At 41.3% G+C, this 15,866-nt stretch overlaps 1 protein-coding gene across 3 annotated transcripts in view; it reads left to right on the top strand.

Moving 5' to 3' along the window:
- The window catches only part of Jvl (javelin-like), a 104,919-nt gene that overhangs the window by 72,969 nt on the left and 16,084 nt on the right, over window positions 1-15,866 (top strand). Inside the window, exon 2 of one of the 3 annotated variants that reach the window (XM_076896640.1) lies at window positions 15,773-15,828. The exons of the other annotated variants lie outside the window; for them this stretch is intronic. The gene's annotated coding sequence lies outside the window, so the exon portion shown is untranslated. The remainder of the gene's footprint in view (window positions 1-15,772; window positions 15,829-15,866) is intronic. 3 annotated transcript variants of the gene reach the window in all.

Genomic DNA, 15,866 nt, shown 5'->3' with positions numbered 1-15,866 from the left:
ACAATTTATAAAATTATACACATATAAATCCAACCAAAATCTAAACTACCAATGTCAAAATTATCAATACAACCTTACATCCCATTTAGACTTAAATCGACTTCGTTTCCACTCGTAACACGCGAGCACAGAAACAGCAAAACAACGAGCAAGATTCAATTTCTCACCCCAATCACAGTTGTGAAACCACGAAAAACTTTCAGACCAACCAGTACGTTCAGTTGAACAACTCTAAACCAAGTTGTTTAGTCGAAACTAACGAACGAGTCCATATTCTCATCCCGTTTACACGCAAGTGGCATCCGTCGCGCGAACGAAGGGGTGGTTGTCGTCGAGGGGTGGTCGACGCCAAGCGGAAGTGTTCCTCCTTCCACGCTAGCCGCGATCGAAACGCTGATTATCTCCCGTTACTCGTTGCTTCCGTGGCGTGGAATTTTATTTATCGATTAATCGGATACCGTTCTGCTCCGGAAAGGAAGGAAACCATGGAACCGGCGGCATAATTAGGTTTAATTGAATCGCTGGTTTCTAAGAAATCCGACGATTGTTACCGGACACGGCCACGGCCAGCGGAGCTCGCCGCAGGAAGACTCGTTTTTTACACGGCTGTCTTTATTACGCCTGAAACAGTTCTCGTTCGCTTGCTGATTAATTAGGGAACGAGATTTATGCAACGCGCCACGATTTTAATTTACATTTTCGATGCTGGTTCGGTGGTTTACTGTTGCTTTTCGTTGAGCTCGTTATTTGTGTGGCTGTTACACTTTTTCTTTTTTTTTTTTTAATGAAGATGATTCAATAAAGTGACTATGGGAAATTTGGTTTATCTGATTCAGTTGGTGGAAAGGGTTGTGTTGGTACTGGTGGCGATCGATGATGTCCACCCTTGATGATACGATTTTATTCTAGTATGGGGTTGAAATAAATAATGAATTCTATTAATTATTGTGAAGAAGAATTTATTTTTCATGGCATTTTCGAACCATTTTAAACACGAAAGTGATTCTTTACGAGAGTTGAAAAGGGTGAAAAATTGGAAGAGGAAATAGTTAAATTTGTAGAGAGATTTGTAGCTATGTGTGTTGAACAAGTTATTCGAAAAGTAACGATAGACACTTGCTCCATCGATAAGAATTTAAATAGACACTTTATGATATCGAGTTGCAAGTAATAGTACAATATATGGAAGTTGAATGTAAAGATTGTTATTACACGGATAACGAAGTATATTTTCGTCGATAAAATCAGTGAACCAGAGCGTGCAATGGCGAGCAATTTATAGAAATAATTCGCTCGCACATTGCACTTGATATAGAAAACAGTTTAAGTGCGTAAATAAATAGAAAGTGGATGTTGCGTAATGTATAGAAAATTTGTAGGTTTGCGTAAAGATTTTGAAAAATTGCGCAAAGAAAATCCAGCTAGACGGTATAGAAATTGAACGTCGCATCGTTCGCTTTGATCAACCATGTCCCAGGGCCTAAAATGGCTCGATCGCTTTTTGTGGAGGCAGTAGATCAAAGATAAACTTTATTAGGCGACTTCTCACAGAATTTCAACGATTTCTGAAGGTGTAAAGGAACGCGAAGGAAATCTTGCGCAAACGTATAATTTAGTAAGAATCATTTGCTTTGATGCATCCAAGAAACAAATATTTGTCATTATTTTTGTTATTTTGTGGGTCTCAGACGTTGTTTAATAAGTGGAAAAACGATTCGTGTCAAGTAGAATGCCAGCAATCTAATCTAACTTAAGTAAATTTACTCGCAAAATGTAGTATGATAATTATAAAACTATTTTTATTGTTTCTAAGTATATAAATCGAACAGAATTCTTTTTCATACATCATTTCTCTTTTAAATCGTGCATTTCTGGCATTTTTGCAATCGCAATTAAATTTCTTCGAAATAATATCGCTCACTCGAGTGGTGAATCGAGCGTTGTTCAGATAGTTAAGGAAAGCGAAGTCGTTCAGTGAATTCTTCTGCTATGATGCATTTACGCGTGCCCAACGCAGCCATTGCATAATACAGTTTTATGCAGTGGTTCGATTGCACAATACACTTTTTGCAAGTAAAATGTTGTATCTCAACTGAGTCATGCTATTCGTAGAATTTCAGTTCGTACACTGTTATCAAGTAAAACGCGACGAAACTCTTTTGCGTTCCTCTAAACAGAAATATATCTGCCACCTTAAAAAAAGCCACAAAGATCTACAGATAATGTAGGATGACCTGTGATACCTATAAATTAAATCTATCTACGTTGCATGCGCGATGGTCGTTTTTTTTTTAAGTTAATACATAGACTGGCGATGTTTATGCATTCATAGGAAATCTAAATGCACAGAAAGACACAGAATCCGAAATGTATGCAAAAATATTAAAAATATGCAGTAAGACACAAGTAAACAGATACCATAAAATTTGACCAATTACTTGTTAAACAAAACAAAAAAATAACACGTGCACGCAGTGCAAGGGTGCAGATCTGCAATGTTTCCTCGGTTACCCACGTCTGTCCTTCGTTTTTGCCGTCCACGAGCGGCGACCCAGGTCAATAAATTATTTTATGGAAGACAGAAACAATCGCTCTACACTCTAATTCACAAGCGTTTACAAAGATTTCTTCTTCGCGAACAAAGGAAACATTTCCAACGAACTGTTCTCGGCGCCAATACAGTCCGCGTTCGCTGAAAGCATAAATTTTCATTATCTTGCATTACCCCGGTAATTGCCTCGCAAAAAGTCGAGGCAATTTTATATTTTCCGTCCATCCAAGACGCGTAACGCCGTGAATTCGCGGTGCTCCCGACTGGAAACGGGTTTTGGGGACGTTAAAAAGCCAGGATTAATGGCTCGTTGACGAACCGTAATTCCAACGAGAGGAGTGTCCGATGAAAAAGCTCGCCCCACGACCATCGCTGCCACTTTCGTGCTTTCGTTCTCGTTGCGTTTCACCTGCGGTTCGATGGAATATTAAGTTCCGTTAGAAATTAAAACGAGCCTGCGCTCGCGTGCGATGAGACCAGACGGGCGTTAATCATCGAGCACTGTCGTACGTTTCGTGTCGGAACCAGGAACCTGCAAACTCACTTTTCGAGCAACAAGGTGAGACTACGTTCTTCCTTCTCTTTAGAATATTCTGGTGTTACTTAAACCAGTACAAAGTTACGTCGATTACGTGTCGATTACCGTGTTACGTGTAAATACTCTCGTTTTTATGCGTCGACTACGATAAACGAAAATTTATAATAATTTTATAGAATAATTATATTGATTTATTCTAGTTTAGTAATGAATAAACAAAGAATTTCAGTATTCAAAGTTGAAAGATATTAGTACGATAAATGGAAATTTATAATAATTTCACAGAATAATTATACAGATTTATTCTAATTTAGTAGCGAATAAACAAATAATTTCAGTATTAAAAGTTGAAAGATATTAGTACGATAAATGGAAATTTATAATAATTTCACAGAATAATTATACAGATTTATTCTAATTTAGTAGCGAATAAACAAATAATTTCAGTATTCAAAGTTGAAAGATATCAGAAATCTCAGAAAGCAAATTTTGGTTAGCCATTACCAATGTATCTGTACATCAACTATTTGACTGAATGAACCAGCAACGCCTTCTGAGCAGAGACTCCGCTTTTCAAAAGCACATGACACACATTGGTCAAGAACTAATGGTCAGCTTCTCAAAAGTAACTTATACAAAGTGTACACTGCAGGGTAGACCAGAGCTAGTTGACTGATGAAGATACTCGACTAGTTCCTCTAACAAAAGCATTATAGTGGCACTACAATAGAAAGAACCATTACTTCACCATTTAACACAGTTGTAACCATCACTCAGTCATTCTGCCTATTATAGTCACTTTATAATACATCATAGTTACACAGAGAAGACTGATCAATTATACACAGTCATTCCCACACAACAATGCTTAAAAACAGTAAACAGAAGTGTGAACATACATTTCAACTTCATTCGAGAGCCTCGAACGAGCCTGAAGATTATTCTAACACATAGTTCGCACTGTGGACCAAATAAATATTCAGTTATTCGTCAAACGATAGTATATTCCCATAACACGCGACTCGACGTGGTGGACGAAAAAGAAGACACGTTACACCACTTTTAATGACGCGGATGGAAGAACGTTTCGACAGCCTCGAAGATTATTCTAACACATAGTTCGCACTTTTGATCAAATAAATATTCAGTTATTCGTCAAACGATGGTGCATTCCCCATAACACGCGACCCGACGCGGTGGATGAAAAAGAAGACACGTTACGCCAGTTTTAATGGCTGGTCGTTCCGTGGAGAACGTTTCGAGTTATGCATAGTAGAAAAGGCGTGGCTCGAAAGGACGTTCGCCACCAGGTATCGAGAGCTCCGAATTAATCTCGCTGAAAAGGGGGTTGCGAATCGGGTTCATGGTTGAGTAACGGGTCCATGGCCAGAACCCAGAAAGAGGGACAGGATCAGAGACGAGATGACAGCTGGTCCTCGTATCGCCTTATATCGATGCAACGATCGATAGATTCCATAACAGGACACGATCTCGAGCGTATTATGTAAACCCTCGGGGACTGGACAATCGGGTCATCGAATGAGGCTCTAGTTTTGCGAGCGTCGCTTCGCTCGCCTTCGATTTTCAGCTCGCGCTTGTAACCCTGGGCGCGCGCATGGGTGCACCCCCTGTCAGACCAGGAACGACGCGGTTCATTCGCCACGTTTGAAAGCGAACCACAGAAATCGCGTCGTGTTTTGCTATGTTTTATCAACACTTTGATCGAACTATAATTTGTAGCTGCTATTTTTCGCTGAATTCAAAATGCATCTGTGTTATCGATCGTTGCGAGCGGCTCAAAAAGTTGAAAGTGCAATGCACAATTGTTGGATCGTGAATTCACTTAGAACGTATTACTAAAGTACGAACGATTGATCTATTTAAAATTTCATTCGTGTTGCAATGAAATTAAATAAAAATTGATATAAAGAGAGAGAGAGAAAGAGTAAATCTCTCTATTATAATACAATGGAATCAGTAAAAATCAAATACAGACCGCAGTTTTATCGTCCAAATTAATAGAAATCGAAACCTTACATCCAAATGAAAATTAAAAGCCCACTGAAACCAGCGCGATATTAATGGAACTTTACCCCTCCGGCTCATTCATTCGCCCACGATCACAAATCAAAAAATCTCAGCATCCCACGCAATAACGTAGAATCGATACGCTTGATTTAAATTCGCCGTCGAATCGGCTCGGACAGAAAGCTGCACACAAATCAAAAGTGATATTGACCTAAAATTCAGACGTCTGAATTTAATCGTTTCCCTAGTCATCTGGAGAGAAAGTCCTCGCCTAATATACGTTCGCTGGTCATTGCATCGGAGCATATTTCGTTTATTCAGCACGGCGGGGATCGGTTATCGAGGGAGCGTGCACAGATAAAGCCGAGATCGAAAGTCGAACAGGCAGATCGATCTGTTTTGCTCTGATTCCCTGGAGACGATCTCGGATGCGCTTCTTTCCTATTACTTCTTTCAGACGCCACGCGTTCGATCGGTGAACCGTGCAGAAGCGTAACAGAAGATCGGTTTAGAGTCGAAAATCACGTGCAGCCACTGTTTCTTCCAGCACCAGCTTTCGACACCGTGAAAAAGTTTCTTCGTGTTCGCTGGCTGTTCCAAATCGATGAAATGTTGGCAGAATTCAGGTCTGCGTTGAGTATCTTACGTGTTATCGAGATAGCGTTCTAAATCAGTCATTTTTTTTTTTGTATATTATTGGTAGAATTAATTATTGAGGTTAATGAATCGAAAGTTGAGTTTGCTATTTATTATAGGTAATTATGATATACTGATGATGGTTTATGATTGGTTTATTATATATGTCCGTTTCTAGTAGGTATTTAGTGGATGAAGAGAACTTACCATATTAATCCTGGTTAACTAAATTTAGATCACTGTTAACTGTGTAACTAATTATTGGACTCATAGACCGTGAATTAAAAACAACTATATTTTTATTTCTAACGTATTAGCGTAGTTTAAAGGAAATATTAGAATATTTAGATAGAATATATAAGGAAAAATAAAAGAAGAGTAAAAGTTAGCGTTTGCACATCTTGGCAGATGTTAAAAGTGTACTTTTCACAAATAGCTTTCACAAAACTAGCAGGGGTAGTTTATTAAGCGAACATGTAATAGAATTATTTAATAATACGTGAGTTGTCTAAGATTAACATATAATTGTACAGAATGGACCAAACTAATTTTTATTTTGAAAATTATTTATCTTCTGAACATTCCTGGAGATCCAAAGATGGTTTTACTGTCGGGAAATGAATTATTGAGACGTTGATAGGAATTTCTGGGAGAAAAAAGGAGACAGGAATGACTCGGTCGCCTTGAAGACATGCTTCGACTAAAACTTTCATTCGAGCCTCTGTTTAACTCTTTTTGCTCCGTTTCGTTTTTCCTCGTCGTAACAAAAGGCACCTGGAACCGATCCAAGACTTCGGTCACGAAATTCCCTTGCACCGAGATACCTCTGTCGTTGGATATATCGCGTGGGCATCGTGTCGAAAGGAAACTAATCAAAGGTATTTTACGTCTGTTTTTACGGAAGAGCGCAACTTCATTTTCTCCGAACGAGCGCTTTCGTTGCACTCTGCGCACTCCGATCATTTATTACGCCGTGTGGAAATTTTAATCAATTTGCTAAAAAAAGCTTATGATTAATTATCTCACAGACGAATTAAAAGATTAGCATCGTTTTCTCTTTTTTTCTTTGTTCCTAAAAGATACGAATTTAAAAATTAAGAATAATTAGTATTTCAGATCTCCACTATTTTACCACAGCAGCTGTGCTTTGGTTTAAAATGATTTATTAATAACCTCGTTTAGCGTGTTACGTCTTTCTAGTTTAAATTAAAGAGACTACATAAATCGTTTGTAAAATATACTCATTCGCATTTGGATTAGAAACAAATCGTGATAGAAGAAAAATGGGAGCGCTACGTTTATCCTGCAATGTTAAGAAAAAAAGTTAAACATCCAATTTAGTAATTTCGGTAATTTCGCGTTTATGGAAGAATAATCATACACGCCATTAACGATCTTAATGATCGTAATAACTGACATTGGCATCAGCGAAAAGTATCGCTGGAAAACCGTGTAATTACGATTCAGTATCCCAGCGGTGAACAAAATAACACTTTCGCGGTATCGACGAATTTCACATAATAACAGCTCTGTTTTGCATAATTGCAGCGGCATTAGAGATCCCATAAAAAGCAACAGTCGAGCGTTCCGCGTCTCGAAAGAGATGCGTTCTCCTTATTACCATAAATTCGATTTTCAACGGGATTTCCAACCAGCAGCGGGGAAAAAGGAAACGAACGCTAGCGAAGTTTCACTTGGCGGTAATAAAAAAAAAAAAAAAAGAAGAAATATTACTTCAGAGGAAGCTCGCGAGTAACGAGGTGAAATGGGAAAATTGCGCTCGTCTTCGCGCGAATTTTTTCATCGACGATCGAGGGGGCCTCTCGTCAGTATTCACTGGCGATGAGTCAATTATTAACGGAATCAGCGAAATCGCCGGTTTCCATGCTTATTTTGCCAGGCACACTTTCTATGCGCGAGCCCGTGAAATTGGAGCGACGTCGTGTCGTCCGTGATAAGTTTTCTAGCTCGCGATCGGCGAGGATGGGCGGCGAACTCTTGCAGCAATTTGCCTTATCGTTCGCGAGGAAAATCCAACCTGTCGATTAAATCGTTCGCTTATATTCGCCACTTTCTATGCGCGTCATAAATTCGCCGTGTTCGCGAGCAAATAAGCAATCGGTGTCCATCGATCGATGGACTTTCTACTCGATTCGTTCTCTTCGATTTCCCGCGGCTGCGAACAGCGCGAGATCGAAACGAACCTGTGGAATCGTATTCGTCCGTAAGAGAGGAAATTATGAAGGCATGAATGGATTAATAAATTGAATACATACCACACGGTCGATAATAATTTAGATGCATATCATTTTTGGGGTGATTTTGATGTAGGTAATTTCGAGAAATTTTCATTGGTCGTTCGTTAAATGGAATTGAGAAAACGCAGCGTGTACAAGAGTGTTAAATGTTTTTAAAGCTGATTTCTATCGTTACGTGACACGCTTGTTCATTTGTGTGTTCCATTGATTATAATTTATCACTTTTATTTGAAAACTGGCAATCGACAATCGTCACGTAAAGATAAGTGATAATGAAATAAAGTCTGAAAGATCATAAGGATGTGTCATTTTTATCACGAGTGTATTGTTCTATATATTAATTATTCATCAATTTTAATACATATTTTAGACGATATAGCTTGTTTAGTAGAAGTAAACATGTTGTTGGTTGTAATTTATCTTTGTTTTAGTTTGTCAGAATTAGTATAAAACTGTATCGATTTCTCACCGGCTAGTTATACAGCCCAAGGGAAAGTAAACTATTAAAACACACGAAATTGATATCTTCACCAACGAAAACGACATTCAACCTTCTTTTTATTACTCGTGCAAATGTAGATTACAACTTTCTCCGTTTTCGTAATTCGCAGATGAAGATTGTACTGTCTTGTACATCTGCACGATTCCTGTTAAATCTTAATTAGCCGTAACAGTTTCTGTGCTATCGCGTTTTAAAATTGCTTGACATGATCCTATCTGAAAACTTAGAACGTGGCTGGTTTATTTCTTGAATTTCTGCGGTCATTTATTCTATTATCGTTCAAGTACGGGAAGCACATCTCGCTGTTCTTTCCTCGTTTCTTTTCAGCCATATCTCATAATTGTTATCTAAAATGAGAAATAGTAGGTCGCAGCTTAAGTATGAAATATCTGTTCCAACGATATTTCATGGATTTTTGCTCCTTTTATATCATTTCAAAACAATTAACATTAATAATATTTCCAGTAGTTTGTTTAAAAAAATTCTCTATTACTAAATTACGATAGTCGCTCGATTTTAGCATATAATGGGCTAGTTTCTTACTTCAAAACATATTCCTTCAGTTTCTCATATCTGTATGCACGCTTTTCAATTTTTTATGGGACTATGGACATTAGCAATGCGTACAAAGGGTACCAATTATGGCACCAATTTCTGGTTACGCGACGCTTCTCGCCCCTACATAGTTGCCACCTCTCTATAAGGGTGGATACCTAAAACTATCACTTGACATACAATTTCGAACTTCCATAACCGATCGAATCGCACGCCAATGTTATCCAACATCGCGCATCCGAAATAGCGATCCGATCGACGGGAAAAGAATCAGAGTTCGGTATCAGAAGCTCGATGGAACGGCGCGCGATGTCGGATGGCGCGGGTCAAGGTCTGCGCGTTTCAGGATCATCGTCCTCCTGCGGCGAGGGGCATTCCGTTGAATGTCGAAGGTCGAGTGCTTCGAGGCGAAATAACTTAATGCCCGGCATTTGTCTCGATCTGTTTGCGCGTATTATTCCGCGGTCGATCCCGCGATTCGAAAACGCAGGATCGATACACGCTGGCGCTCGTCGCGTCCACTCTCTGCTTACGTAACGTGGGCGGGTGTGATTAATGCGGCGATGTAATTAAACGCCAAAGGCGGTGTTACTTTCCGCGGGAAGGGTTTCAGGGTCAGGCGCTACATGGGCGACCGTAGCGGTCGGATGGAATAATGGAAACGGATGGAGGATCGAGAAAGTGGTCGCGAGATAGTGGAAATAAAATAAAGATTTGTATGATAGTACAGTCTTTTTTTGTTTTGTTTTTAATCTGTACTTCAGACGCGAGCGTGTATATGTTTTTATTGGTACGTTGAGAATTAAAATGCAAAGAAATTAATTGATTCTGCTAAATGTACTTAAAACGAGGAATATTAATGGACGAGTTGTAAAAATAGTCGTGTAGGAATTTTCCTGAGCGCATATAAATTGTATATTAAATAGAATAATGTGTAAGTGTAATTATAATATATGTTATTAACGTATAAATTAAAATTACGTGGAGAAACATGCCTTATAAGTAGAATAGAGATGATATACAAGTCACGCGCGAGGAATAAAAATGCATACTGATACGAATTTAAGCCTTCGTAATACGCGAAACGTTGCGTCCGGAAGGAAGATATTATCTATTTAAATAGGTTACAGAAAGCAGTTTCATTTACATCGCCTCTGTTACTTTACCCAGGATACTTCATTGAAGACGCAATTAGAACTCCGCGACGACAAACGAAAACCACGCAGATGTGCAGCGTATCTGCATAAATCAGCAACGCGAATGAATAATCGTAATTGCATTCAAATGTAAACAGCGAAAGCTATTAAACACGTGACGTCCGTTGTACCAGCATTAATTTATGTGCACGTCCGTTTGTTACGACTGGCGATCTTTCCGTCACGGAAAAATCGTCCGCGTTTCCTCGAGTTTATCAACCTCCTCTGACGCGCAAGGAAACCGACGTCCCCGTCGAATTCGCGAGGCGCAGCTCGAGGGCAGGATTTATGCGACGATGATAAACCATGTGAGAATAAATCGCGTGGGAAAGTCGAGTGAAATTTTGCGCGAGTCGCGCCTAGAAATCGCTTCCTAAGTAGTCGTCGATCGTTTCGCGTATCACAAACCCCATTACTCTTCCCCTTGACCCTTATGGTGCGAACGGTACTTTCTGTTTCGATCCTTAACGTACCTGATGCGCAGGATAATGCTCGACCACTGACGCTGTTCGAAGCGTTCGTTAAGTATTGTATCGCGATGCAGGGTGCCACGAGCGACCAATGCGCCCTTAATTCGTTACACACGGATGATTTGCGCGTTACAACTGCTGAATGTCTACCAGCGCACTGAATATGATGATGGCAAGACGAATGATCCATGACAGGAGTGGACACTCGAGTCTGACGCCATAATGAAAAACGTACGAGGCGAATGACGATCGAGTATCACTTAAGATAAGTGTTTTCACGCGTCAGGATGAATAGCGCGGCTGTAAATTGGCTGTTAAGAAAGCAATAAGAGAAAGAGGCTGCGGCGAACGTGGCGGGTAAAAATGGTAAAAATAGTGTTCAGCGTTTGGGTCCGACGCGTTGCGCAACCGGCATATTTTACGGCCTCGCGGTTACCCGGCAACAAGTCCATCAAGGTGATCCTTCCGTGAACTTTAACACGGCCTTTCTCTTGCTCCATCATGCTGGCACCCACATATTGTTAACTGTACAGATGGTCTGGCTGATAATTTCTTCGTAGAGCCATGAACTTGAAGTGGTACGTGTAGACTCGCGCGTAAAATCGTTCCCGTGCGAGCATTTCGACCGTTCGACTCTGCTCGCGACTATATTTCCGTCTCTCGTACTCTTTACCTTTTGTAATTGTGCAACGTAAACGCTATTCTTAGCTTCCAGCGATTCGAAACGCAACCTTGCACTTTGTGGCTCGATGATCTTTTCATATCTTGCAGAGTTTCTTCTCTCCAAGAATTTCTATACAAACATATACAAATTTTCATTTATTTTACTCAAACGTTTACCAAAGTAACAAAGCATGCTCTTACAATTATCTACACTCTTGGAATAACCTTAACAATCTCAAAATTAGTTATCACACAGTTATTGCGCAAAGCATGGAATTTAGCAGAAAAGGACGACAGTCTTTGGGATGACTCGCAGCGCGAGGATACGCGAACTCTTACAATTATAACCTTAACAACCTCAACAATCTCAAAATTAGTTATCGCACGGTTATTGCGCAAATCATGGAATTTAGCAGAAAAGGACGACAGCCTTTGGGATGACTCGTAACGCGAGGACACGTGAACTCTTACAATTATCTACACTCTTGGAACAACCTTAACAATCTCAAAATTAGTTATTGCACAGTTATTGCGAGAAGCCTGGAATTTAGTAGAAAAGGACGACAGCCTTTGGGATGACTCGCAGCGCGAGAACACGCGAACTCTTACAATTATCTACACTCTTGGAACAACCTTAACAATCTCAAAATTAGTTATCGCACAGTTATTGCGAGAAGCATGGAATTTAGCAGAAAAGGACGACAGCTTTTGGGATGACTCGCAGGGACCCGCGAGGACACGCGACTTTTGAGCGTCACTGTACCTGAAGGCCGAAAGGTGAACGAAAGAAACGAAAGTTAATGAAATTTCATTGGCGCCGGCAACCGTCGCGCAGACCGCGCGCGTTTTTTTCCCCCTGAGCGATATTATAATGGGCGGCCGTAAAGGGTTAGGAAACGGCTACCGTTCGACTCGAAAGGGGACTCGCCGGAACGAAAGGAGCGCGCGTTCCTCGCGGACGCGAACCTTGATGCATTAAAGCGGTGTCCTTGAGACGGGAGGCCACCTCCACTCTTCTGCAACCGGTGCCGCCGCGGGCAGAGCGGAGCGTAGCCTTGTCCGGGTGCGAGCCGACGTACCGTGTACACCGCAGCCGGAAGCCGCTCCTTTGCGGACCGCCGTTTCTGTTATCAGTCCTCGTCGAGCTTCGCGGCTTTAACCGCTTCGTCTCATCCGCGTCAATCGAGTTTCTACTTGAATTCGCTTGGTGGGCTCGATTCGAGGGATTTTAGTCGACTTCGATGCTTTGACGAGAACTGCTTTGTTTTCGTTTAAACGCCATTTGTGGTTTCTTATTGGTCGTTATTAGTAGTAAGGTTACTTGAATTATTGTTGTGATGATCCCATCCAATTTAGCGTTTCAGAGCTAAAGAGGTTGCGTTTCGAATTGTTAGAAGCTAAGAAGGTTGCTTTTGGAATTGTCAGAAGCTGAGAAGGTTGCTTTTCGAATTGTCAGAAGCTAAGAAGGCTGCGTTTCGAATTGCCAGAAGCTAAGAAGGTTGCGTTTCAAATTGCCAAAAGCTAAGAAGCTTGCGTTTCAAATTGCCAAAAGCTAAGAAGCTAGCATTTCAAATTGCCAAAAACTAAAAAGCACAAAATTCCTGCAAAATAACCCTCGAACAACATTAGAACTGACTCCAAATAATAAGCATCGAAGCACATACTCGACGAACTCTCAGTTCGTAGTACGTGGAGGCGGACAGGATGCTCTCGCGCGTCCTTTCCCCAGCCGCGCAGGATCCGTGGAGCCACGGGGGATGCAACAGAAATGGCAGCGCGCGTAGGCACCGAGTTCTCTCCTTATAGGAGTGACACGAGCCAGCTCTCGGCGGCTAGAGCATTACTATGCGGATGATTGCCGTGGTTCGAGGCTAGAAGAGAGTCCGCTGGGCATATCCGGGACTTATTTCCCATTCTAGGGCCAGCGCGGAATGGCGTACGAGCTGTGGGAGTAGGACGCTCGAGGATGTACTCCCATTTGCGAGCCGAGGTCAGGATTCTCGCGTGTGTACCTCTGTGTGCCGCGTGTATCGACTGATGAGCAAGCGTTGCTGTCGAATCACCACGCCAGAAAAGGAGCATCGTTAATAGGAGAGGAGAACAGTGGGAGATAGCTGGAGTATTGTGTCGGTGGAAAGGGTGTACGTGTGCGCTGTCTTTGTACGGTTTGAGAGAAGGGCAATGGTGTCATAGTATGGATGGTATACTGTTCCTGCTGGTTGGGTTTCTGTGAGTCATTTTGATAAGGGCACGCGAAGGATAAGAATTCTTTGGGGAGGAGTTTGTTGAAATGGTTCTTTAATTTTTTTTTTACTAGCGATGTTAGATCTGTTGCTGGTTTAATGGCGTAATACTATTAGATGCCACTGTTTGCTGGTTCGATATTACAGTTGAGAGCACGGGTCGTTGTCCTCTAGAGCTGTTGCAGGCCTCTATTGCGATTAATTCAGTAATGACTGCATTCGTTACCCTGTAGATTGGAGTTCGAGGATCTGAATGCGTTAATTGGGTGTATCTCGGTTTCTCATCGATCGAGATAGCGTGGATACGTTGCGATAGCGCGCAATATCGTATTCGAAAAAATAGAAAATCCGTGTAAAAATTGAATTTGGAGCGAGTACCTCTGCGAGTTCTATAAAATATACTATATATGCGATATGTAAAGCTTGTATTATTATTTTCGTATTTTTTTTTGGAAATCTCGATTTAGAAAATCGCTCCTCTTCTGCACTAGAATGAAACAGGCCACGTAGGAAGCGTTCGATGCCTCGTAAATCACTTGACGTGCATTCGCGGATCTCACCTCGTGCTCGCCTCTTTCGGTGTCCTCTTAACCTCTCTAAAGTCGCGCGATGTTTCATTGCATGAAGATTCGTGCCTAATGAATATAACATCGAGTAGCGTACAATTGAATAGAGCTGAATTCAATTGAATTATATCGACGATACGTTTAATATATGTACTACCTTTCGTCACACGTATTGTACGAAATCACGGTGGGTCGAATAGAGAAATTAATTTTTAGCACGCGCGTGCATGGTCGCCATTTAATTGCGAACAGTGCAAACACTTCCATGGACATGTCGCGTGCACACGAAAGTGTTAAGGTCTGCAGTTAGCAGTTATTAAGATGTTTGCTCTGGGCGCGGCGGAAGTCACCGCGCAGCCGGAAAGAAGCTGGCTCTCGGGTAAAAAGCGAGGAGAAAGTGTGCCGCGAACGCGCCTATGCTCATGGGAAACGGTTGTAAAGCTCCTTCTTTGCTGAAATTTGAAACCATGTTATTGGATATTGCATAGTAATAAGTATCATTCGTTGGAGGAAATATTTCGCTGCCTCGAAACGGTAAATCTTTTCTTTCTTATTTTTTATTACCTTGCTGAGCGAATACCGCGCGTGCTGATGCGAGATTGTTACGAGGCAGGACAATGCGACGAAATAAAATGGAGGACTGCAAATGAAGCCCCTATTTTACAGCTCTGATATTTTATTTATCAAATACTAAAGATATCGATCGAATAACCAAAAGAACTATAACACATCAATGGCGATGTTAAAAAATTCCACAATAAATAGTTCTCTATTAGACTTGAATTTTTCTCCACTCGCAATAATTGTAATAAAATAAAAATGAAACGTACACGTACGCATAATCGTTCCTGAAGAAATCGACTAACAGTTCGAAACTTGTACAAAGTGGATGGAACGTTTTAGCCAGAATAAGGCAATCAGAACAGGTCTAACCAAGCACGATACCCAGAAACGATTCTTATCAGCACTGTTCACGGCGTTCTCACTATAGCGGGCCAATTGTTCGCCAGAGAGAACCGGGTCCCTCGACCCTTTATTATTTCATTAAAATCCGTGACGCTCGCCAGAAAAGGCGGTGCTCGTTAATATTCCCGGCGGCGCACGTGCTCGAAATAAACCGCCCTTAAGTGGAACAATAGATTCCTTGCACCTGAGGGCCGGCGTCAGAGCAAATCGCCGGCGGCGGATACGGTTAATGGCGAGTTTATCCAAAGATCGGGCTGTTCGCGGGGCGCTCGTAAATTCTGCCGATCCGATCGGATATCTCGATCGCGAACGATCTTCCGCGGCGTCTGATTCGTCGAGGAAGAGGTCATTTTGTTTCTTTCTTTGAAATGCCCGCCGTCTATCGCGACCCGACCTCGCGTAAAGATCTCCCCCTAATCTCCCATTGCAGCGCGCAGGGTGAAATGGCTTAGGGATTCGCGAGCCAATGGCTGATATTAGAAATTTCCATTCCTGCTCGAAACTATCGGGATATTTCGCAGAATCGTTTAATAAATAATTTTTAGTAATTGAAACTTGGATGCGTTTAATAATAAATTTTGGTGTGTTTGTATGTTTCAGGTAAAGCACATTGTTGGTCTTGTGAAAATTGTAATTCCTCGTAATTGCGTGCATTCGTGAGTACAAACGGCCATACTCTACTTCGTTGCTTGCG

The sequence above is a fragment of the Xylocopa sonorina genome, chromosome 6, assembly GCF_050948175.1.
Source record: "Xylocopa sonorina isolate GNS202 chromosome 6, iyXylSono1_principal, whole genome shotgun sequence".
In the NCBI taxonomy this organism is placed as follows: Eukaryota; Metazoa; Arthropoda; class Insecta; order Hymenoptera; family Apidae; genus Xylocopa; species Xylocopa sonorina.
Note: the sequence above shows the minus strand (reverse complement) of the source record. Positions and strands in the feature narration are given on the sequence as shown.